This window comes from Furipterus horrens, unplaced genomic scaffold (assembly GCF_987537825.1).
Source record: "Furipterus horrens unplaced genomic scaffold, mFurHor1.1.pri manual_scaffold_2, whole genome shotgun sequence".
Taxonomy (NCBI): Eukaryota; Metazoa; Chordata; class Mammalia; order Chiroptera; family Furipteridae; genus Furipterus; species Furipterus horrens.
The window spans coordinates 2,097,852-2,121,854 of NW_028327172.1; the positions used below are offsets into that span (position 1 = coordinate 2,097,852).

General features: G+C 63.1%; 1 protein-coding gene across 1 annotated transcript in view; it reads left to right on the forward strand.

The window, feature by feature from the left end:
- The first annotated feature begins 2,319 nt into the window (after nt 1-2,319).
- SHANK2 (SH3 and multiple ankyrin repeat domains 2) overlaps nt 2,320-24,003 on the forward strand; it is a 296,667-nt gene continuing 274,983 nt past the window's right edge. Inside the window, exon 1 of the mRNA XM_090257200.1 lies at nt 2,320-2,429. The gene's annotated coding sequence lies outside the window, so the exon portion shown is untranslated. The remainder of the gene's footprint in view (nt 2,430-24,003) is intronic.

A 24,003-nucleotide genomic window follows, 5' to 3' on the forward strand; every position in this document is an offset into this window, starting at 1 on the left:
GCCCTCCGGTGCCAGGCCCGCACACCAGCAGGGACAGGCTTCGGGGCAGGGCGGGGAGCATGAGCGCTCCCGGGCATTAGGAGCGAGCCAGGCACAGCTGCCTGGTGTTCGACCCCCGGCCTTCCCAGAGGAGGTTTTTTCAAGACAGGAAGGGTGCTGCCTAACCAGCGCACGGCTGAACTGGACACCTCCACACAGGCACAGAGAAACTGGGACGGAGCAGGACGCCTACCGTCCTTGAAATGCCCAAAGATGGGACTCTCACAGAGTGCTGCTGTTGGGCCTCAGACAGACCGGACGGACTGGAGGGGTGGCCGAGGGGCGTCCCCTGGGCAGACAGGCTGGCAGAGGCCTGGGTCCCTAGGGAAGATTTCCGGAAGACGGCAGTATGGCTTTGACCTTTGAGCCCTCTGTAGGGGCAGCAGAAATGTGCTCAGACCTGAGTTCTGGGCTGCTGCCTCCTTTGCTATCTGAAAGGATGTTTCTAGAAATCTGGGAAGGGGTGTTTGGGGGAGGGGAGTGGGCATCTGGGTGAAGGCCGGTGATATCTTGGGGACTTGTGTTTGAATTTGGGGTTGTAGGCAAACACACCCCTTTAGTTCAGATGGCATGAGTGATTATTTGGGGTCACGGTGGGGGGGCGTACTGATGGAGGGCAAGGAAAGCGAAGCCCCTCCTCCAGCCCCCCTCAAGGCATGTCTTGGATCTGCCACTGACCAACCTGGGGTCCCTGCCAAAGAAGTAACGCCTGCAGCATCCTGCCAGGGCGTCCTTCCTTGTTCCAGGGATTATTACTATTTGATTGATCGCCTCCTTTATTCATTCAACAAATATTTTATTAAGTCTCCTGCTTCAGGGCGCAGAGGAAAGAAGGTTTTCCCTGGGAGGCTGCCCTTGGGAGCTATGGTGCTACACTCCCTGCTCATCCTGAAATACTCAGGCCTCAAACACAACTTTTTCTTTTTTTTTAACCTAAGTGCTCTTAAATGTGGGACAATTATGCAAGTGGGGAGAGAAGTATCTAGAGCAAATATTTAACTTTGCCTTTGGTGTACTGAAGTCACTGGTCCATGCAACTCTCTCAGGCACGTCCTTTAACATTGACTTAAAAATACTTGTAAAATATGTATTCAAATCGTGTCCGTAATATATAAAATGGCATACACCATCTATTTTATATATATAGGGCTTCTTCTCATGGGGAGGCACGCTGGGGATATGTGGCGGGAAGGCTCCCCGTCCGGGTAGCAGCTGTTGACCTCAGAGCCCGCGCTGCTGCCCCTCCCCCTCTTCAGACCGTGGGTCCTGGGGGCAGGAAAAACTCCACGTCTGGAACATCAGGGAACGCGGGACCAGAAACCCGCGCGGCTTCCTCGGAGACGCCCAGCACGTGCGGGCTGGGGTCTCCAGGGCCCTGTTGTTGGGACCTGGAGGAAAGTGACCTGCCGAGCGCTCCTGCGTGGGGTTGGGAGGCGTGAGCCTGCCCGGTCTCAGCTCCGAGTTGGGGGCCTGGACCCAGGACCCGTCAGTCCCTTCAGGTTCGGGCAAACTCAGCCACCCGGAGTCCTGGGTGTGATCCCGGGCATCTCCGGGGGGTGCTTTTGGTCTCTTGGACTCACCTGAGCGGGTGGATTTTATTCCGCCAGCCCCCCCCCCGCCCCCCCGCCTTTCTGGGATAGAGGCGCGCAGGTGGAAGGTGGCCCGGGAGCCGCTGGCGGCGCAGCGCCCGGGCACCAAGTTTTCGGGGCTCTGCGCACCTGCGGACGCGCGGTGACCTCTGTATTTCCGACTCCCGTTAACGTAAAACACTCGGGGCCGGGGCGGCCGCGCTCTGTAATCGCACGGAGGCGCCGGGCTGGAGAGAATACGGACTTCCTAGCGCGCCGGGTTTCTTCGGGGAGGGGGCTGCCGCCGCGCAGGGGGGCGGGGCGGGGCGGGGCGGGGGCGGGGCCGCCTGGGCGCCTGCCCCGCCGGGGTTGCTACAACAGACCCGCCCGCAGCTCCCGAGCCGCCGACGCGGGCCCGAGCAGGTGGGGCAAGTGGGGCGGGTCCGCGGTCTTGCCGGGGGAGAGATCCACGCAGGTCGCCCGCGCGGCTCCAGGGCCGCGCGCGCCCTTGTTGGCAAGAGGACCCCTCCCCCACCCGCTCCAGTCACCACTGCCCGCGCGGGGCCGAGGGGAGGGACAGCTGGGTCGCCGTGGAGAGGAGCTCCCGGCCTCCCGCAGCAGCGCGGGGCGGGGCCGCAGCGTCCCCTCCCCCACCCCGGACACCTGAGCGGCGAAGCAGCTGGGGCTCCCGCGCTGCAGCCGGGCTCGGCCCGGCGCCGCTCGGGTCCCCGCGGCCGAGCCAGGTGCGCGCGGACGCTGGCCCTCCCCAGGGGGCTCGGACCTGCCGCGACTCGCTGGGATCTGGCAGAGGCCCGGCAGCAGGTAAGGCGGTGGCCGGGGACGCGGGGCGGGGGTGGCTGGGGCACCGAGCGCGGGCTGGGAGGGACTGTAGGTGGCCTCCGGGCGCCGGACCCTGATCGCCGGCTGCATTTTGGGTGCGTTTGGACTCCGGGAGCACCAACTATCGGGTAAGCGCAGTCCTGGACCCGTGGAGTCTGGGGACAGAGGACTGGAGAGACGGTTTTGAGCGTCGGGTGGAGGTCGCTTCTCTGTAGAGAAGCCCCCACAAACCGCCCCCCGGCCCCCCCGCCCCCGCTTTCTTCTGGTTCAGGACTGGTTTAAAATGCTTTGCAAGTGGCTTGGGCTCAGAGCGCAGGGCCACCCCCTTTGTCCCCTTCGCGCGTGAACATCCTCACACCTAGCACGCCCCGCGTCTCCCCCGGGGGCAATGCAGGGGGACCTACCTTCCCCCCTTCCCCCCACCCGGGGGTCTCTGCCCTAGGTCGCCGCTCGCCCACCCGGTGACCTGGGCCCGCGTGCCTGGCCGAAGAGCCGGCGCAGGGCCGCCAGGGGGCGTGCGGGGCGGGGACTCGCGCTGCGGTCGCGAGGTCCCTGGAGACCCTGCTGCGGTCATCTCTCCCAGCACGAGCGCCCATAGCCCCTCTCCAGCTTCGCGCGATTGGTGCATGCGGCCCCGCAAGGCCGGGGCCGGCGTGCCTGATGCAGGCCCCCGGGTTACAGGTCGGGCACCGGGCTCCCGGGGTCACGCGGAGCCCCCGCCGAGTGCTCGGCTTTGCCCGCCGCGCGACCCCGCCGCGGTGGGCGTCCCGGACGGTGCAGGTGAGCGGCTCCCCCGTCCCGCCGCCGCCCGTGAATTATGCAGGAGGCTGGCACCGGCGCGCTCCAGTTGCTCAAGTTTCCCTTGGCAACTTTCTCCCGGGCATCCCTTCTCCCGGCGGCCGGGCAGCTCCGCCCGCGCAGCCCGCGGCCCAGGCGCCTCCGCAGGGCTGCCGGGGCGCGGGGCACACGCCCGGAGACACCCACCGGACACCTGTCCCTGAGCTGGGCGCCGCTGGATCACGCGAGCAGGTGCGACCCCAGCGGAGGGCTTCGCCGCCTGGGTTCGGAGGGTGCGGGCCGCCTGCGATCTGCGCTCTGGGTGGGTCTTCGCACCGGCCGCCTGCGCGGGATGGGAGAGCCGGAGATGCTTGTGTTTCCGTGGGGCTGGGGACGTCCGAAGCGGGGTTGGGGGCAAGGCCAGTGGTCCTGACCATGGGCTTTCGCAGCCGAGCTTTTAAAGTGACCCTGAGCGGCGGGATCTGAGAAGGTGCTGCTGGGCCACAGGACTTGGGGGCCTCGGAGGCGGCAGCTGCGGGCGCACGGCCCTGGGGGTCCTCAGAGGCCACGCGAAAATAAAGTGGTTTCCCCTGGAAATTCGAGGTAGTAAATTGAATAGTCCCGTGACCTCTTTTTGTTTGAAACTCAAGTTGGAATTAATGAGGTCAATCGCTAATTAAAGTAAGCTCCAAGAAGCGGAGAGGTAATTTTGGAAGTCCTCCGCGGGGGGAGGGCGTTGGAGCTCTGCCTGGGACTCGCCCCTCCACTTTGCTGACCCGCCTGGGGGGAGCCCCTGCAGTCCCCATTAGATAGTAATCAGGGGGACCTGCTCCCCTAGCTCCAGCCTGGTGCCCGCAGGGCTTGGGAATGTGGGAACAGACCCTGGGGACCGCTGTCCTTTGACACCCCAATTTTCACATCACTGTGGATGACAACTGTGCTCCATTTGGTAAGAGGGTCGGACCTCGTCTGCCTGGAGCCTCATGCTCACGGGGGTTCTGTACTGATTAGGGGGAAAAGCCAGCGTGGCCACTGTAGGGGGGATTCACAGTGGAGCCTGGAAGTCAGCGGGGCCTGCGGGGGAGCCTTGTCTTCATAGGCATCTTCCTGGTGGCCGGATGGGATGCCTGGGAGCACTGTTCTTAGGGCCACCGGCCCCACTGTTGTGCTGAGGTTTCTCTGGTTTTCCTAGAAGGAAGGACTGGGTAGGAGGTGGCCTTTTAGGGCCCCTTGCAGGAGGCTGTAATTCCTCAACTATGAGACGGCCCCTAAGGTGGCTCCCAGGGGGTGCTGGCCCCTTGGAACAAATTAGATCCCCTTAGGTGGGGGTAGGGTGGGGGCGTCTTGGTGTCTTCTGGCTCTGAGCACAATTTGCTTTAGAAAAAGCCCAGTTCATGTTCAAGTGACCGTCCCAGAGGCTGCACTCATCCATTTATTCGGGGAGCGCGTGGGGTTGTGTTCAAGCCCCCCCCCCGCCCCCTCCTGCCACTGGCGTCCAGGGGTCACCCTGTGAAGGTGACTTGGTCCAGGCCTGGTGGGGACCCTCCCTACCTGGGAGGAGCCTGGACCCTGGAGGCAGGCTCAGGTGTGAGAAATGCCACCAGGAGGAAGGGGACAGAGTCTGAGGTGGCCTTGCGCTTTGTATGTCACCCGTGATGTGCAAACTGTGGAGGTAAAAGCTTGAACCTCAGGGAGGGAGGCCAGGAGTTGACCAGTGTGCAGGGAAACACCAGCAAACCCGGTTTTTGTAGGAAAATATTTCTCTATCTCACTTGCTGTGTTTGCAAACGCGTAACACAGGCCTAACTGATCCAGTTCTGGGGCGTCCTTTTCGTATCGTTGAGCAGTAGGGACTTCTCCCAAGTGGGGTTCAGTGTGGGGGTGGCTGAGGGCGCCTCCTGCTGCAGAGGAATCTGGGGTGCTGCTCCTGTCTGGGTCCCAGGCTCTGAGCCCCCCAGAATTCCAGATGCCTGGTCACCCAAGACCCAGTGTCCCCTGAGGCAGTGGGTCTGGAGCATGGCAGCCCCCAGCCAGAAAAGCCTGCAGAAATGCACCCTCCCTTTGTCCATAGTCCCCAGGAAGGGGCAAGTGGCCTCAAGCTAATTTCCTGGATCCTTTTCTTTGACTCTGAGTTTGCAGGGGGTGGGGCAGGAAACACCCCAAACAAAAGCCAGCTTTTTTTCATCCTCAGAGGCCCCGTCCCTCACCTGGTCATCTGCTGGAAGACTGTGGAGCGAGTGGGTGAAAGGCTCAGAGCCTGGGACCCACCGGCCCAAATGAGGGGCCCACTCTCTGTGCTGGTCAGAGGTCAGAAGTCATCTAGGGAAGGGGGGGCTTTCTCTGCACCTCGCAGAAAAATGACCTCAGCAGGTGGTCCTGCTGCTGGTGCCAGGCCAGTGGGGAGGGGACAGGGGAGTGGCCAAGTCTTGCACAGTGGGACGGGGCTGAGACAGAGGTGACCACTGGGTGCTGTGGGGCACAGAGAGGGTCCCCAGCCCAGCCTGGGGAGGAGGGGGTGCGGGGATGCCAAACCCCAAGAAGAGGTTGGGCTGTCTGGGTCATCGCAGTGGTGACAGAGACCCCAGCTGGCCCCCGGGCTCCCACCCCACGGGCTCCCAGATTCATCCTGTTAGAAAGGGCTTGTCTTGTTCCTGAGGTGTGAAAAAGGGCTACCGACAGTCAGGGAACGGAAACCAAAGTTTCTGATCAGAGTTCTCGATGGGAAACAGCAGGTTTTCCCTTTGAAAGCAGATCTCAGACCCGCTGTGAAGCAGCTAATGAACGTTAGCGCCATGGGCTGCGGAGGAACTGAGGCCGGTTCTGGGGGACAGAGAGGGGTGTGGCGTGAGCCTTCCTGCCACTTGGGAGGTTTCCAGTCCTCACAGAGCCGAGAGCCTGCCGGGCCTGAGGGGCAGCCACCAGGACCATCATGATGGGTGGTTGGGGATGGGCCAGCTGAGGCCTGAGTCACTTCCTGGAGATCCAGGCCCTAAAAGCCCTGGACTGCTGGGGGCAGGACCAGTGCCTGCGAGGGACCAGGTCAGTGTTTGAAAGTTGTCCTTGGGGGCTTTGCCGGGGCGCTGGGTGATGGCTCATTGAATTAGTCCATGCGCTCTATCAAAGGCTGGACCTCAAGGGGCTCCTGGGCACGCCCCCCCCAACTTCTGCCTGAGGCTAGACTGGAGCCCCCCAGAGGGACGCACCCTCCGGAGGAGGTCCAGGGGCTCTCTTGGAGAGGCTGGGGTTCAGTGGAAGGCTGGCGGGCCTGAGTCCAGGGAGGCCCTGGGGCATCCGGTAGGCGGGTCACCATGGCACACCCACCGTGACTGCGTGGCAGGCGGCCTTTAACAAAGTTTCTCCTCCCTCTCAGCTCCCGAAAAGGGCGGTTTTCCAAAAACGAGGCGTCCTCTCAGGGTTCTCTGGCACCGTTTCCTCTGAAAAAGTCAAATACCCTCCCCAGCCCTGATGGTCTCCGTTTACTGGGCGCCTCGTGAGTTTTTAGGTCAATGTCTAAAGTTGTTCTTCCTCGGTTTAAACATTTGCAAAGAATGTAGAACCTCGTTTGCAAGGTAAATATTGACACTTAAAGTAACTGTTGCATAAAAAGAAAAAGGACCCGCAGCCCCGAACAGCAGGGTGGTGGTTGTGTGCGGGGAGGGGCGGGGGAGGCGGAAGGGGATAAAGGGTAATGGGGAAAATGCCATAAAAGTAAACCGTTAAAAAGAATAAAGTAACTGTTGCCAAACTTCAGTGTATCCATCGCGTGCACACTGGGCGGGGGCCTGCCACCCACCTGTCCCTGAGACTCGTGGGGCCGGGCGGGCTGCTCCCTGCTCCTTCCTCCCGCCAGTGGACAGATAGACCTTCACACTCCTGCTCTTGTATCAATCAATCATCTTTTATTAATCGGCCTAGCACTTCTCTGCCAGGAAGAGATACCTAAGTTAACGTTTAAAACCATTTCCTGTGCCCTCCAGCCGCTACTGCACTGAAGCCCTAGAAGGACGGTAGCGAGTTTTAAAAGTGGCAAAAGGAAGCGTTCCTGGGGGTTTTAATCACAGCTGGGGGTGAGTGAGGCCCCCTTGTCTGGGATCTGGGAGCCCGTCACTGGGGCGCACCCCTGTCCCCAAGGCTCCGGGAGGCCTCGGGTGTGTGAAGCGCGGGAGGGGCTGCTGGGAACGGGACCCCGGCCTTTCTAGCTGAGCTGTGGCAGGTCACAGTGCGCCCTTTGCAAAGAGTCAGCCCCCAGTGCGAAGTGCCCAGCTGGGGAGGCGGAGAAGCGGTCAGGATTCTGCAGTGCCCCTAGGACTCCCCCGGGGTCTGCAGCCCTGTAGACGGTCGTCCTGCTGCGACCCCATCCCCGCTGGGCTCCGACCTGTGAGTCCCCGCTTCCTCCCCCAGCTTCGCAGGACAAATCGGAACCCGGTGGCATCCTGGGTGGGGCGGGGCGGGGCCGGCAGCCAGGACAGTGGCACACAAACTAGTTCCTAAAATTCTGTGGCGCTGCAAAAAAATATGTATTTTTTTGCCATTCTGACAAAAAGGAAAGAAAAAAAAAGGTGTAATTTTGGTTTATCCCCACTGGATGGCTAGCGTGGCGGCTGTTTTACTTTTTATTTTTTGGTTTTTATCGGACAGCCTGAGGAAGAGCGGTGGGTGGCCCTGGTACAGCAGCCCGGTCCGGCACGTCTCACACGTCCGCGCAGGTGGGAAGTCGCCGGCTGGAGGAGCCCAGAGACCCCGTCTGTCCCCGTGGCTGCCGGGTTTCGTAGGTTCTGGTCCTTTGGGCCCCTCCCGGGGGCGTGCCCGGCCAGGTGCGTGACCCAGGCCTGGTGACGGCAGGTGTCTGTGTGCACTCGGGCAGTGTCCCCGCTGCCCCCACGCCGTCCTGTCCCTTTGCCCTGCGTTGGGTGGCTGTTTCCAACAACGTGTGTCCCTTGTCACTGAGGACGCATCTGCGAAGTCAGCCGGGGGCTGCCGAGGGCCATCGGATGGTCCCACTCCGGGGGACGTAGGGACTGGCCCGCTGTGGCGGGGTCCAGCGTGGTGAGGTGTGAGAGACCTGGGGCGCCTCACCACGGAAGGTCCAACGTGTGCCCCTGATGTCACCAGAAGCTAATTTCTGCGGCAATGACAGTTGGGAGCCGGGCAGTGCCTTCGAGGCGTTGGGAAGGCAAGAAGGCTGCTTTCAGATGCCCGTGGGGGTGTCCCCATGTGGGACAGGTGGGCGACAGCCACGTCACGGGAGAGAGAGCTTTCACAGGCCCGGGCTGCAGTGACGGCGTGGTGTCCTTGCAGAGCCGGGGCTGAGGGTGGAAAGGGGGGGACCGATGACAGATGTGTGACCTCCAGGCCCACCTGTCACTCCGCCACTTGTCACTCCAGCCTGCTGCCTTGGTACTCAGTCTGCCTGGGTTCTGCCGGGTCAGCTGCGCGGCCCTGACGGTTGTTTGGGGGGGTGAAGATTGTTTCTCGAGCTTCAGGGGAGGAGGGTGGGGAAGGGCTCGAAGCCCAGAGAACCCCAAGCCAGTCCTTGTTCCCAGGCCACTCGTGTCGTCCCTGCAGGGGGACCAGCAGCCGTACTGGCCGGGCTCAGTCCCCGGTTGGGGCGCGTATGGGAGGCAACCAATCAAAGTCCCCCCATCCCCCCGCCCCTGCGGTAAAAGAATCAATGAGCATCCTCGGGGGAAGATTAAAACGCTAAAGAATAATCAAACGAGACTGAACACTTTGCAGACAGGGACCCTGCTGTCATCGGCCCCACTCCCGCTCCCCCGCTCCCCTGTCCCCTGGGCTGGGACCAATGTTTGTTGACCGAGGGAGTCCCTGGATTGGGCGGCCGTCACCAAATGTGTCACAGGCGCCCACCTGTGTGTGTTTTGTCCTTAGGCCGCGCCGGCCCCTGTGTCGGGAGCGGGGCCTGGCCAGCCGTCCGCGTGACGTCCCCGGAGGCTGAGCGCAGCGGCCCTGCGGCTCTTTGCATGTCGGGGTTAAGGGAGGCTCAGGTTCTGCTTGGGGTCTTGGTGTGTTCTGGGTTGGACCCTCTGTTACCGAAGGGTCCGGGCCCAGCCGGGGGCCTCGTCACCGCTCTCCCAGCTTCAGCCACGCTTCGCCTCGTCTCTAAATGACGGGGATCCCTTTCCAGCGCACTCTCGGGGTGGCGGTGGGGGATGTCTTGGCCGCGCAGGGAAGCGCTGAACCCGCTTCTACTGGCTGGGCTGGGGGGGTGTTTTCTGCAAGTTGGGGGAAGGGCACTGGGTGGAAACTGTCCCCCAGGCTGATCATTAGTAACTGGGAGCCCTGGCACTGTGGGAGTGACACGTGGGTGCAGGGCCCTCGGGTGGGGCCAGGCCGGATGCCCCCACGGCCCCGCCCCCACCCCTTCACTTCTGTCCCTGGATTTGATGACCTTCCGGGTTTAGAGTCTTTCTGTGAGTGACATCTTTCCCTTTCCCCAGTGTCCTCAAGGTGCAGCCCCATGTGGCAGGTGGCAGGACCTCCTCCCTCTTCAGGCTGAGGGACAGTCCACGGGGGGGGGGTGGCGGAGGGAGGGGCAGACCGCTTTCCCCGTGCCTCCGGGCGGCTGCGGGCGTTTCTCCTTCAGCCTGTGCCTCGGGCTGTCTGGTCCAGGCCTGCCCTGCCCGGGTGTGTCATCGGACGGACGCCGCTGGGCCTGCGGTGTCGGGGGCACAGCTTGAACGTTCACGAGTTTCCCTGGCGGCTCCCCACATGGGTGGTGCCGCGCTGGGACCCCCGGCCTGGTGCGGAGCTCCCTGCGCCCCATCCTGGTGCGTCTGGACCGGCCAGTCCGAGGGGCGGGAAGGGAAGGGTCTCTGAGTCCGAGCGGCCACCCTCCGGTGCATCGGCCACCCGGCTTTCCTTTTCCGCGCTCCCCGGTTTCCGTTTTCTGCACGTAGGGCGCTGGTCTGCACCTCGCTGATTGGTAGGCGCTCTTGGTATTTTCCGGATCCGACGCTGACCTCGTTTGGCGCATCTTTTTACGTTTCCGAAAGGACGCGGCTGTCTGTCCTCAGAGTACGTTTTACGTTCGGATGGGACCCACTTAATTGTTCTTTGCCCCAAATGGTGTTTGTTTTTCAGATGATCCTTCCCGGTTGTCACAAGACATTCCTCTGTCTTCCTCTAACAATTCTAATATTTTGTTTCTCCTGCGTTGTTTTAAAAACTCCGTCTGCCGTTATTACCCGGTCTCGTGTGAGGTGGGGGTCAGGCCGTCTCTTTCTGCACAGAAGGCCCTGCCCCAGCCCCCGATTTTCCCGCCGCCTGCCCTCCGCCGTCCGTCACGGGCCCAGCTCCCGGGTTCATTGGCGGGCGGGTTATTGGCCGGGGTGTCTTTTCCGTCGCGTTGCGCTCTTGGTCCCGGCTCGAAGTCCACACTGAGTGTTTACAATCCCTTAAAAGGAGGCTTTGATCCGGGCGGCATTATCTCCGTTAGACCGCATGCAGCCACGTCGCAAATCACCCCATTTTGTGGCCGACAAAGGAACCAGCTCAGGGGGGCTGGTCGGCCCAAGGCGCAGCGGGCCTGACTCAGGCACAGGCACCCTGACGTGCGGGGTGGGGCGTCTTCCGTTCAGCCTCTGGGGCAGATGCGTCCCCTGACGCGGGACCCGGGCCGGCGTGAGCGGCTCCGTCTGTCCTTGTGCCCTGCGGTGTGGCAGCACCGGCCACACGAGGCTGTTGAGCGCTGGACACGTGGCAAGTGCCCCGGGATGAAATGATGGCATTTTGCATGTATTGGGTTGAATAAAACACATTATGAGTATTCATGGCCACTGCTGCTCCTTCTTTTCTTTTGAGAAGTGTGGCTCCTGGGAAATTTAAAATCGCCGCTGAGCTGGAAGTCTGTCGCTCTCAGGTGCTGCCGGGTGGCAGCATTGCTTCCTGGGGGCTGAACTCGGCCTCCCGGTTCCCAGTCCCCCGGCCCCCGCTCCCCGGGCTCCTCCCGAGTCGCCCCCACTGCCGTCCTCCTGACAGAGCCCCCTTCCCGCAGATCCGCACCTGCCACTCGGCTCCCAGTCCGTTCATTGCAGGAGCAGGAGAGAGGGGCCAGAGCCTCCACCGTCACGGCCGACTCCCACAGTGGGGTGCAGTCCCCAAGTCAGAGGGACTTGAGGCTGGAGGGGACCTCAGGACTCATGTGGGTGCTGGGAGGGCCGGGTCCAGCCCTCTGAGAGAACGTGGGGCCCCAGGAAGGCACGAGACCCTGGCCAGGGTCCCCCTAGGTTTCCAGCAGGCCCCTCGGCCCTGGGCTAGGCCGTCTCCCTGTCCCATGGCCCGTGTGGGTCCCTACGGACACACAGCCTCGACCCAGCCCAGGGCAGCGGCTCCTGGGGTTGGCCCCGCTGGGAAGCTCTGTCTCAGCTCGTGCCCGGTGGTGTTAGTGCCATTACCCTGCAGCCCTGTGCCCCTGGGCAGGCAGGTAGGTGCGTCCTAGGGCTGCTGCGTATCAGCCTCCTGAAATACCTGGTGGGCTCCCCGGGAAACGGGCCGCGTGGCTGCGGGGTCAGTGGCCTGGGCGGGTTCGTGCTTATCCCGGGGAAAGGAAATAGCTCTGAGGTGACAGACCCCCCAGCCAGCCCATCCTGCTCCACATTATGGGGCCACAACGATGCCTTCAAAAGGCTGAACGATGCCTGATAAACTCTGGTTACATGTTTTCTGTGACCAGCGCCGCACAGGACACTGTTCTCTGTGTCTCTGCAGCCGGCTGGCGGGGTTGCCACTGTTGCCGTTTGCCTGTTCTCTCCCGACTCTGCTGGGACGCGCCCCCTCCACCCGTGATCTGCGCCCCCTCTCTGGGAGGGAGCCCTTTACGTCCACTTCCCGGGAGGGGAGCCGGGGCCCAGCGCTCAGCTGGTGCCTTGTGAGTTCCCACCGGGTCTCAGCACCGGGAGGGCGTGAGCACTGGGTGCAGCTTTCCTCGCGGTGAGTTCATGCTCCCGGCATGCTCGGCGGCCGCTGTGGACCACCGGCGGACAGTCTCCTCCGCAGGACTGTCAGGGATGACCTCCAGCTGCGTCCCCCTCCACCCTGCTCACGAAATCTGTCCCCTGTAAGTGCGTGATTGGATCGCCCCTGTCCCTAGATGTCTGGGAGGGCCAGGAGGCTGCAGGTGGGGTCAGGCCCCGAAACCGGACGGGGCGTCCGTCATGGCAGAGAGATGTGCCGGTTTCAGCGCCCTGCTCTCCAGGGCCACGGTGCTGGTGGTGCCAGGATGGCACGGGGTGTCTAACCTCTGCTGTCGCCCCCGAACCTTTGGGGCTTTGGGGCGTCTTTGCCCCGCCCCCAGGTGCCCGCTCGCGTGTGCTCTAGGTCGGTGGTGCTCGGGAGTGCTGCACTCGGCCGGCTCTGCCATGTAACTGCTGTGTGACCTTGGGCAAGTCAGTTGACCTCTCTGAGCCTCGCTTACCCACTGTGAGCATCAAATGAGAACTGACTCGAAGTGGAGATGACCAAGCATCCGCGCACCGTGACCTGTTCCCGCTGCTGCCCGCCCGGCCTGGCTGTATGCGCCTCATCTGTTTGAGGCTCACTCGTGCCTCGCGTGGGTGTTTGAGTTTGTCATCTCCCGGGCTCTGTCCTGCTGGGACCTCGGGGTCAGGCAGAGGCCCCGTGTGACTTCCTACCCCCGCCTGTTCTCTACAGAGCCTCTAGCTTGGGCTCTGGGAATGTGCCGAGTTCCCCTGTGGGCTCAGGGTGAGGGACCACCCGGCAGCCCCCTCCCAGGTCACCTGTTGCCATTGTGGGGGCGTTGGCAGCCTTAGGGGCCACCAGAGCTCCTCCCTCACCCTGTGAGCTCAGGGAGCGGGGACGGAGCGCCAGACTGCACATCACCATCTGTGTTCTGTGTCTGGGCTCCCAGCGGAGGACTCCCGCCCCCCGCCCTGGCTCCCCGCCCTCCCTGGGGCTCCAGGTGGCCGATGCGGGCAGTGGAGCGTGCTGGTCCGCGGGGCCGCCCGGCCCTCGGGTGGATGCTGCTGACGTGGGTGTGCTTTTGTTCGTTTGAAATTTTATCCGGCCATCTTTTATTGCAGAGGGAGAAGGCGAGGACCCCAGGGAGACGGAATATTCATCAGTAATCCGGCGGGGAGCCCTTTCTGGAAAGCCTGCGTTATGGCAGGGCCGGGCCTTTGGTGTTGGACCAGCCAGGCTAAAACCCGGTGCACCTGTGCATGCCCCCTCTGCGTCCTTGCGGTTGCCGGGCCCTTACCTGCTGTGGCCCCGTTTCCTGAGCTGGGGGGTAGGCAGCAGCACCTCATCAGTACCCGTCAGATCGCAGGGCACTACCTGACCGTTCTGAGTAACAACCACGCCAGCCCAGGGTTTATTTCGGGGCCGGACAGTGAACGTTCTGTGCCCGCGTGCAGTACCGTCCGTCCCCACGTGGCCTCTGCGCCGCAGAAGCAGCCAGGGCCGAGGGGAACGGACGGCCGCAGCCAGGTGCCAATAAAACTTTATTTACAAAACCAGGCTGCGGGCCAGATTTGGCCCGTGGACAATACCCCGCCCGCTGCCAACCGTTTCACTGGGCTCGGCTGGTCGGCTCTGGGACAGGCCTCACTCAGCTGTCCTGGGCGGGTGGGTGGGGGCTGCACCTCTGTCTCTCGTCACCTGGCGGGCTAGCCCAGTGCGGTCCCTTGGCAGACGCAGGCTTCCCAAGAACAGCAGGAGACAGCAAGCTCCCATGTTCTGGCTGTTTGTAAGGTTCCTTGACATGACCGCGTCCAGCGTCACTGGGGGAGGCCTTGCCCAAATGGGAGACCCAGCAGGGCATGGACTGATGGGGCCGTTCCGGGGACACCCACCACGGCTCTACCTGAGAGAGAAGACCTGTCTTTTCCGTCCCAGGGCTCCCTTAGTACGCACGTCTGGCCACGCACACGCGACGTCCCCCACCCGGAGCAGGGCCCCACGGGTCAGCACGCAGGCATCATTCCGGTTCTGACTTCGTTGCTGAATAGCTTTACATGGGAACTGTGACTCTGCTCTTTCCAGCCTGTCCTGCTGCCCTCTGCCCTCTGCCCTCTGCCGTAATGGAGTTGGAGGCCGGGAGCCCCGCCGTGGGGGACCTAGGCCCCAGCCGCCTGCCCAGCATGCTTTGTGGACAAGCGGCCTCCAACGGAGGGAGTGGGGAGTCAGGGTGGGGAGAGGCGGAGTGGGCGTCGGGCCCTCCTGTGGTCCTGGCTGCACCCGTCGCTCAGCACCTGCGGGGCCGCGGGCACAGCGCACTGTCACGCTGCTGCCAGCACAGACTGTGGCCCGGCGCTGGCGGCCCGATGGGCAGGCGGCGTCCCCCCTCCGGCCACCCTGCGGGCTGCGTGGCCTCGGCTTCACGACGTTGCCTGTGACGGGCTGCGCTCCTCCCTGCGCGCAGCCTTTCCCACCCCTCCCTGTGTGGAGCAGGTTCGGAGCCTCTGTGAGCCGTTTAGAATCAGAGGGTCTTTGGATTGCCATTGAGGTGGAAGTCACACAACCTGACCAGGTGAGGGGTCCGCTTCGGTGGCATCTCCTGCTTCCACGTTGCTCTGCAGCCACCACCTGTCTGGTTCCAAAGTCTAGTTTTCCTCACCCGCGAGGAAACCCAACACCCGTTAGCAGCCACGCCCCGCGTCGCCTCCTTCCAGACCCTGGCGCCCCCCAGCCTGCTTTCTGGATTCACGTATCGGGACGTTTCCTAGGAGCTGCCTGCCCAGTAAGAAGCCTTGGTGCCTGGCTTCTTCCATTCAGCAGGATGTCATCAGGTTCCTCCACAAATAGCATGTGTCGGGCTCCGTTCCTTTTTCAGGGCCGAGTAATATTCCACGGCGTGGAAAGACCACAATCTGTGGCTCCGTCGCCTGTCCGTGGGCCGTGGTTGTTTCTGCTGGGATGGTGCGGCTGCGAACACCCGTGCACTGGCTTTTGTTTGGACAGCGGTCGCCCCTCTGGGAGAAGCTGGCTCCCAGCTTTCGGAAGGACCTGCCGCTGCTCTTCAGGGCGAGAGGACGGGGTTGGCATTCCTTCCTCCGTGTGCGGGGGCCCGTGCGGGGGCACCCACCCGTGCATGATCAGCGCGTCCCCAGGACGCCAGGGTGCCTTCTCCTTCCTTCCGGTTTCACGGAATCAGCTGGAACGCTGGCAGCCGGAGGGCGCTGGGTGGGGCGGGGCCAGGCAGCGACTCCTACTCCTGGAGCCGTGCTCCTACCTCGGGGTGCCTTCCAGGAAAGGCCCCAGGCTGGGACAGGCCTCCGGGGCCCTGGCTCCCAGCCCAGGACATGGGGGACACTCGGTGCCTGGGGCGCTTCCTCAGGGTGACAGGCTCTTTCAGAAGCTTCACCCTTAAGATCACAGCCTCCTGGGGAGGATGAGCACTTCCAAAAATAGAGACAGGCAGCTGAAGGCCAACATTTTAACTCTTCAACAATGCCCTTGTTCTCTGGGGGGAGGGGGGGAGGGGACAGCGAAGATCCCTCAAAAATGGCTGCTTTCACCGTTTCCTAGAATCCAGTCCCTGCTTTTAGTTTTTATTTTTTAACTATTGAGATGCGTTTCACGGACCGAATGATCTACCCATCAAACGGGGGCTGTGCAGGGTATTTTTGGCGTGTTCTCAGGATGGGGCGGCCGGCAGCCCAGTCAGGCTGGGGACGTCTGCGTCCCCTGACACCAGCCCCGGCCCCTCAGCTGCTGAGCGGGGGCGGTGGGAGCAGACGCGCCTGCCTGGTCCCCAGTCACAGAGGGACAGCGCCCAGGCCGTCCCTGTTTGGGATGATGTGAGCCGACGCGTCCTTGTCAATGCTCCTCATCACATTGACGAGTCCCCCCTCCTATTTCTGGGGGGATTTTTGCTCTAATGGACGATGAGCTCTGTGAAGCGCTTTTCCCGCGTTGAGGGGGTGGGTGGCGTGGCTTCCCCTAGCCGGCCGGAGCCGTGTGCTGTCGTGCGCCGGGGACCCCTTCTTTTTTATACTGTACCCGCCCTGCATCCCTGGGGTGAACCCCGCGTGGCCTCGGCGTCTCTGCTCCATTCTGTTCACTCATGCTCTGGACCCCCTCACCCGGTCTCAGGGTCAGGATCCCCCTGTTGCCTCGAGGGCACTGGGACGCGCGCCCTCCAATTCCGCCCCGTGGGAGGTACTGTGTCGCGCGGGTGCTCATCCTCCTTTAAACATCCCGTGGACGCTCCAGTGAAGCCCTTTGGGTCCGAGCTCACGTTCCTGTAAAACTGGGAGTTTCCTTCATAGCGACAGGACGGCGCCAACGGCCTATGGCGTGTGGGCCGAGTGGTGGCCGTGAGCGTTGCCAGGGACCGGTTTGTGTCCCCTCTTCCGTCTGCTCCAGGTGCACACCTGCCTGTAGGGCCGTGTCACCGCAGTCTGTGTGGGCAGGTGTGTCACGCCCTCCTCCAGGGCATTCCTGGTGCCAGTCCTCTGGTCTCCTCCCTCCCTCCTGGGGCCCTTGTGCGAGGGGTCTGGGAACTGACACAGAAGCAGCGCATTGTTTCATTGATTTTTCTCTATTGTTTTGTCTGTTTCCAGTGACATTTCTTTCCACTCCCATGCTCCGCGCTCCCTCCCCACTCCCTCCGTCCCTTCCTATGATTTTATTCTATTATAGCCTGTCCCCTGTCCACCCAGGTGGCCCGCGGCTCCTTGGGAGCACCGGCAGAAGGGGTCTGTGATGTTGCCCTGGCTCTGTCGCTGCCGCGGAGACGAAGACTCTGTGGCTGCCCTGCGTGGTGCAGCACAGGCAGGGCTGCTGGTTCCTGCTTCTCCAACCGTTCACGCGTGGGTTTCCTTCTCGCGGTTTCTCCTCCCGCCGATGCGTCCTCGCAGGCGCTCAGAGGAGGCAGACCAGCTCACAGGACCCTCTGTCAGTCATGAAATAGCTCCAAGTCGTACTCAGCTTCAGCTAGAGGCCCACGGGGGGCCGGTCGCCGCGAGGGCGGTCCCGTCAGGCGTTTCCTCGTGAGCAGCGATGTCTGCTGAAGATGCCCGCAGGGTGGCCCCGCCTAACCGCCCCTGTCCTTCAGTGCCAGCATCACCGGGCAGGGCGGGGGGCGTGTGTGTGTGTCCGTTTGCCCCTCTTGTGTTCACTTCAGGGGACTCTGGGGGTCCCACTCGGGCTGGCTCAGGGCACATGGACAGAAACCAGACAGGAGGGGGCCACGGGCTGGTGAGACCCTCCTGCTGACCGGAGCCCCTGTTCCCACCACCCGTCTTGCCTCCCATTGCCCAGATCTCCGCAGCCACTGAACAGGGCTCTGGAGGTGGCCCTGGGACGCCTCTGCTCCCGCGCCTGCGGAGACTGCCGCTCCCCTGCCACCAGCAGGCCGGCAGGCTGCACAGGGTGATTCCAGGTCTGCTGTAGGCGGATCGGTGGTGGAGCGGGGACAGGTGCTGATAGACCTGCCCCTTCCCGGATCTTTCCTCCGGGTGGAATTGGGAGATACCCCAATGGTTTCCCGCTCTGTTCAAGGAGCCTTTTGGTGCCTGACTTAAGCTTAATCCTAACAAATGGGTGTGAGGAGACCCAGTGGGAGGGCCTCTCTCCTGGGGGTGCAGGTAGGCCCGGCAGTGGGTTGGCGGCCCAGGGGGACGGTGGCCCAGGGGGACGGTGGCCCAGGGGGACGGTGGTGCAGGGGGACAGCGCAGGGGGACGGTGACCCAGGGGGACGGTGACCCAGGGGGACGGTGGCCCAGGGGGACGGTGACCCAGAGGGACGGTGGCCCAGGGGGACGGTGGTGCAGGGGGACAGCGCAGGGGGACGGTGACCCAGGGGGACGGTGGCCCAGGGGGACGGTGGCCCAGGGGAACGGTGGCCCAGGGGAACGGTGACCCAGAGGAACAGGGAACCATGAAAAGAACGGAGGAACCGTACGTGCCCATCAGTAGGTACAAGAAGCCAATCTGAAGGCTTCGGTGTGTGATTCCAGCCTGTGGCCCTGGGACAAGGCAGAGGACGGGGAGGGTGAGATGCTCAGGCGTTCTCCGGAGAGGGGAAGGGGCACGGAGGACGTCAGGGCAGGGGTGCCCACATCACTACACATCTGTCCAAACCCACAGGACGGACGGCACCGGGCGTGAGCCCTGCTGTGAGCTGTGGGCCTCAGGTGACAGTGACAGGTCTGTGCAGGGCCACGCCTGCAGCCAGTGCGCCCTCGGTGGGGATGCGGACGGCAAGGCGGGGCCGGGACGGACCGGCAGCACACGACATCTCTGCGCCTCCCTCGTGACGTTGCTGTGACCCTAAAATCACTCTAAAAAGGTCAAGTCTAAAAAAAGCGACCAGGAACAGAGCCGCCGCCTTCGGGGGGAAGCTGTGCCGAAGTGAAAGGCCGCTCTCTGGGCGCTGCTGTCCTCTCACGTCTTTAATGCCTGGGACGTCGTGCCCAACCACGCTGATGCAGGCAGCCCACGGCCACGGGGTCCGCTCGCCCTGCTCGGCCGCCGCCGCCTCTGCAGCGTCACGGGTCAGGGTCCCACAGGCCACAGGGTGGCGTCTGCGCCTGGTCCGCCTTTCCTCCGGGGTCCCTGGTGACCCTCCTGGGGGCCAGCCCCGGGGACGCTCCGGGCAGCCCCATCTCTCCGCGCTCTCCCCGGGCTGCGGTGGCTGTGTGTCCTTCAGAAGGGCCTGGAGAGCCTTCCGTGAGGGGCTCAGAACCGGCCGTCTCCCTGGGCCTCTCCTCTCCTCTGTCCTGGAGTTCGGGGGTGCTAAACATAAAACCCCTTGGCCGCTTTTCCTGTGGGGTTGCAGGGGAGCAGGGACGTGGCCAGGCTTCCTGGTGGAAATGGCAGGTTGTTTCGTCGCTACGAAAATACAGACCCCCCAGGATGGGACTGTGCCCAGAGCGGGGTCCCTTGGAGGGAAGGGGGGCTGGGTGGTGTTCTGTCTTTGTCTCGTGGTTTTCCGAGGCCGCTGCAGAGGTCCGCTTCAGTGTGTTGGGGGCGGCTGGAGACGGTCCCCCCCCCCCCCCGTTGGGTTGTGGGTCCATCATTTCCTAGAAGCTGGCGCTGCTGGGCTGGGGTGAGCTGGGCCCCCCTTGGGGTGGGAGCTGGCGCGGTGTTGTGTGTTCATGCGGACTGACAAGCTTTTCCAGACGTGCCGTCTGCGGGTGTTTTCCAGAAGCCGGCATCGGTTTTAGTCAGGAACTGAAGGTTGCTTTTGTTTTTGGAGCCTGGACTTGAGCTGTGGACTGCCAGTCCGAAGCCTTATTGGATGGGCTTAGGTAAGAAACTCAGGGTTTTCCCGCTTTTCTTGGCTCCTACCCTGGCAGGGGAAGCTGTTGTAACTGCCCAGACCCCGAATCCACAAACCTTGCCCCTTGCTCCCTCCGCCCTCCTGCCTCCCACCCCGTGCCCGCAGGTCCAAGCGCAGCGGGCAGAGTCCGTGTTGGTGAAGCCATGCCAGTATCTATGCTGGCAGATACCAGGGGGCTGGGAGGGGGCGGGGGTGGGGGGGCTGGTCATGCATTCCCAGAGCCCTCTGCTTCTGGGTAACTTTTCTCAAGTGCAAAATGGAAATAATTGTTACAGAGTGGGGTCCACAAAGTCCCCACAGCCCTTGGTCTTGGGGTGGGGGAGGGAGATAATACGGCCTGTAAGGCATGTTGCATGTGTGTGGCTGGCAGCCAGTCTCTTAGTTATGCAGACAGTTGCGGCCACGGCCTGAGCCGGGAGACGGGAGGAACTCTGGCCGTAGCGTGGTGACCGAGAGCTCACGGGACCTGCGCGAGAGTCCTGTGGGTGATCACGGCTGGTCCCCGTACCCACTGCGTCACAGGCCGCGGTTAGGGTTTAAATGAGAGGCGGCAGCCATCTGCACCCTGGACCATGTGGTTTGAAAGGCCGCAGAGGGACCCCACCTGCCCGCCATGAGGCCGGGTGTGTAAGGAGGTGCCACGCGGTTCTGGACTAAGAGCATGGAGAGCGCTGTCACACGGGCGGGTCCTCCCCAACGAGGCGCGAATGGATGGAGCTGCCGGGAACGTTGATGGAGAGGACGCTCTCTTAGGACGTGTGCCTTTCCTGGACGTCACCATGATCCAGTGCAACATGGCACACGGTTTCCTGGACTGTCATATGGAGGCTGAGGAGATCGTACCCCAGATCCTGAAGGAGGGAGCTACTGTATAGGGCTTGGTTTTGGCTTCTAGCCTTTCGGGGAGCAGGGGAGGTGCTGGGTGTTGTGGGAGAACAGGGCTCCAAGCAGGAGTGCTCCCTGCCCCTCCAGGGAGGAATAGGGTAAATAAAGGCCTGCTTTCCTCAGCACTAGTTGTGGGGCCTCACACCGAGGCGCCGGGGGAACGAGCCCCGCTTTGCTCAGTAACATGATGACACTCGTCCCCAGGAAAGTCAGGAAGACGCCAGGCCTTCCCAGGGAGCAGGAAGCCCCTCGCCATCGGCCCTGGGGAAGCCCTTGCCGCTGGGCAGCTGATTGGCCGGCCGAGGTTTTCTTCACCTTGAACTCTGGGGGCCGCCTTTGAGAGGGGGTCTCTCGCCGATGGAGATGTGTAATTTCTCCCAGCAATGCTGAGTCATGTCCGTGGCTGCGTCTGTCACACATGCGTCAGGGTTCCCCTAAACGCGTCATGGTGGGGCTGCTATTGTGCATGGGGTTGTTTTAAATCTGTATCCCGTTGCTCACTGCAGCCGTAGAGAGCACACAGTGAATCGCGTCTCGGCTCATCTTGCTAAAATCCCCGATTGCTTCTGGTCGTTCTGGAGTCCCCCGGATTCTAATATCATCAAACATTCCTCAGGCGCTTGGGCCCTGCTGGGAGCACTGAGTGCTTCTAGGCCCTCCGGGCGCTGGGAAGAGAGAAACGTGGCCGATGCGCACCAGGGACTGTGACATCGTGGCCGGGATGCACCGTCTGGGCCATGGGTCCCCGCTGGCCTGTCTTGCTAAGTGCTTCCCTACTCACGTTGTCTCCACGCCCAGGCGTCCTGTCTGTCCATCTGTCTGTCCGTCCGTCATCTGTGCGGCCTTGGAGGAGGTGGGAGAGTCATCCAGCTGAAGTCAGCAGAGGCCGGCGGTCCCGGGAGGTGCTCCGTGGATGCGGCCTGGGCTGGGTCCTGAGCACTGGGCAGGGCTGTCCTTGAGGGGGGCTGCTCCCCGGACAAAGCTGGGTGACAGTGAGAGTTGTCACCAGCTCTCAGCCCTGGCCAAGCATCCATACTGCTTGCGGGCACTGGCAGGTGAGCGGCTCCTGGATCCCAGAGCAGCCCCTGTGCCCTGATCTCAGCCCCCAGACAGGCTGAGTGTCGTGGTTCGAGGCGGGGCTCTGGCCTGTGTGATCTTGGAGGAGGCTGGCTCGGTCACTCTAGCCTCCCCAGAGGGGAAGGTGTTTCTTCCAGATCCTTCTTAGGAAGACAAGAGACGAAAATGATAGCCATGGTTTCTGGAGGGTGGGGGCGGGAGACCCAGTTTCCAGAACCATCGGAATAATAGGAATTACGGCAAACCCACCCTCAGCTTAAGCACTGTCATTATGGATGATGGCAGGGCTGGGGCAGCCGCAGCCCCACCCAAGGTGTGGTCCCGGCTGTCCCCACGTGAATGACCACACAGGTTCCTGCAGACGGGGGGACGTGGCCCCAGACAGAGCCTCCGCCTCTCCCCGCGGTGCCCGACGCCTGGGAGCCATGGAAAGCTGCCGAGAGCCCCAGTGCTTAGCTGGACATTTTCAAAGCCTTTTGTAACAGGCGCGTCTTAGTTCTCAGGTGTCAGTGACATTTCGTCTCCCCGACAGCCTCAGAGAGCGGGATTAATTGTGTCCATCACTCGCCCCAGCGGCTGGGAAGCCCTGGTTCAGCAGCCGCGCCAGCCGCGAAGACAGCGGCTGTGTGAGCGGGAGCCGCCCCAGGCCGGTGGCCTTCCTGCCCCCCCTCAGCGCGGCACTCGGCCCGAGGTGCTTCTGTGGCTTCTGGGGCGCTGTGTGCAGCGGGGAGCAGGCCGACCAGGTCTCCTCCACAGCGGGGGGGGGGGGGGGGCACTGGGTCCATCGAACGCTGCCCTGCCAGCCAAGCCGAGGCTGCCCACACCCCAAGGGCGGCGGTGCTTCGTGTCAGGAGGACCCGCCCCGTCTCCCTGCGCCTGAGAGCTGGCGGGCTGTTGGGGGACCTTCTCTGGGCACCCCCAGTTCTCCAGCAGGGGGAGGGAGAGAGGGGGCAGCCTGGGCCTGGACCCCCGCCCCCCACCCCCTGCAGTCACAGCCCAGGGCCCGCACGCAGCAGGGGGACCCGAGCGCACTGCGCACGAAGCCGGCACGTGCGCCCTGGTCTTCCGGGGGCACCCACCCCTGGGCCACGGAGCCCTGTTTTCACAGCACGTGTTATTGTAGATCCTCAAGGCGGCGCACGGGGTCATCGGCACACACACTAGGAGCTGGGAGACCGCACGTGTTCGCCCGCCGCCCCGTTTCTCCCGCGACGCTGTTCTATGTGGCACGGGGTTTTGTAGCAGGGGAGCGTGTCAGCTCGGGCGGCGACGCTGCAGCTGCATGGGTGCTGGTTTCTGACGCCCCGGAGGCGGCTGGGTTCCCGGGGTGTCCTCGGGGGGCAGGGAGTGGGCTCTGGTGTCTCCTCCTCTCGTCAGGCTCCAGCCCTCCTGACCCCATTTAGCCTTGATCGCCCTCCTCAGGCCCCGTCTCCAAAGACAGTCACGCTGCGGGCCAGGGCTTCAGTAGTTTGGGGGCACACAGTGAGTCCCCAGCAGTGAGGCTTTGCACACTGTGTTCATGGGGCCCCCCAGAGCCTGCCTTCCGGCGTCCTCCCCGGGGGCCTGCATTTTGGGGGGACCTGGCGTTCCTGCCCGGTGGGGCCCTGGGAGGTGTGTCCCCACGCGCCTCACTTCTGCTCTGCGGGAATTCTCTGCCCGCTGCTCGGGGAGGCTTCGGCCGTTTCTCTCTGTCGTGTCTGACGGAGGGTGTCCCTTCAGCGTCGCTCAGGCTGTCACTGTGCCCTTACGCCTCGTGCTTGGTGTCACGCGGAGAGAAAGGCCTGACCTGTTCCACAGTTCATAGTTCTAACCCGTCTGTGGTCGTCTGAGTGATGGCCCCCAGCGACATCGTTTCTAAGTCCCCAGACCCTGGGAATGAATGTGACCCTGTAGCTGTGATTACAGGGGGGTCTCAGGACGAGGGGTTACCTCGGGCGACTTCAGTCGGCCCTGGACGTCATCAATCGCAGGGTCCCCATTAGAGGGGCGCAGAGGGACTTGACAGGCACAGAGGGGTGAAGGCGAGGTGACCCTGGAGCAGACGGCCCCTAAAGGTGGAGCTGTGCACCCCGGGTGGAGTTTATCTGCGGGCATGGACTCCCCATGGTCCGCCGAGGCCCCGCGTTGTCTGACCAGTGAGGGCCACTGGCTGATCACCAGGAAGGACCTCAGCCTGAGCGCTCTGTCCCCAGACCTCGTCCTGCGTTTCACTGACTCAGACTCGGCAGGCGACCCCTGGCTCCTCTTACCAACGCGCCGGCTCATCCAGCGAGGGCCACACAATGTGGAAATCTCACTGCCGAGACATAGGCCTGACCGGGGCCCCGGTGGGAGGTGCAGCCGTGAGAGACGGCCTCCTGAGTCCGCATGGCCCGGCCGCAGCTCCTTGTGCCCAATCCATGCCTGTTACTCTTCACGACGGCCCCAAATTAATTTGGGTTTACAGAGTGAGGGGCCACAAGGCGTGGCGAGCGGCGGCCTCTAGGGACTGAGAAAAGCGGCGGGCGGGGGGGGGGCTCCTTTCCCTGAGCCCCTGGAAGGAACCAGTGCCGG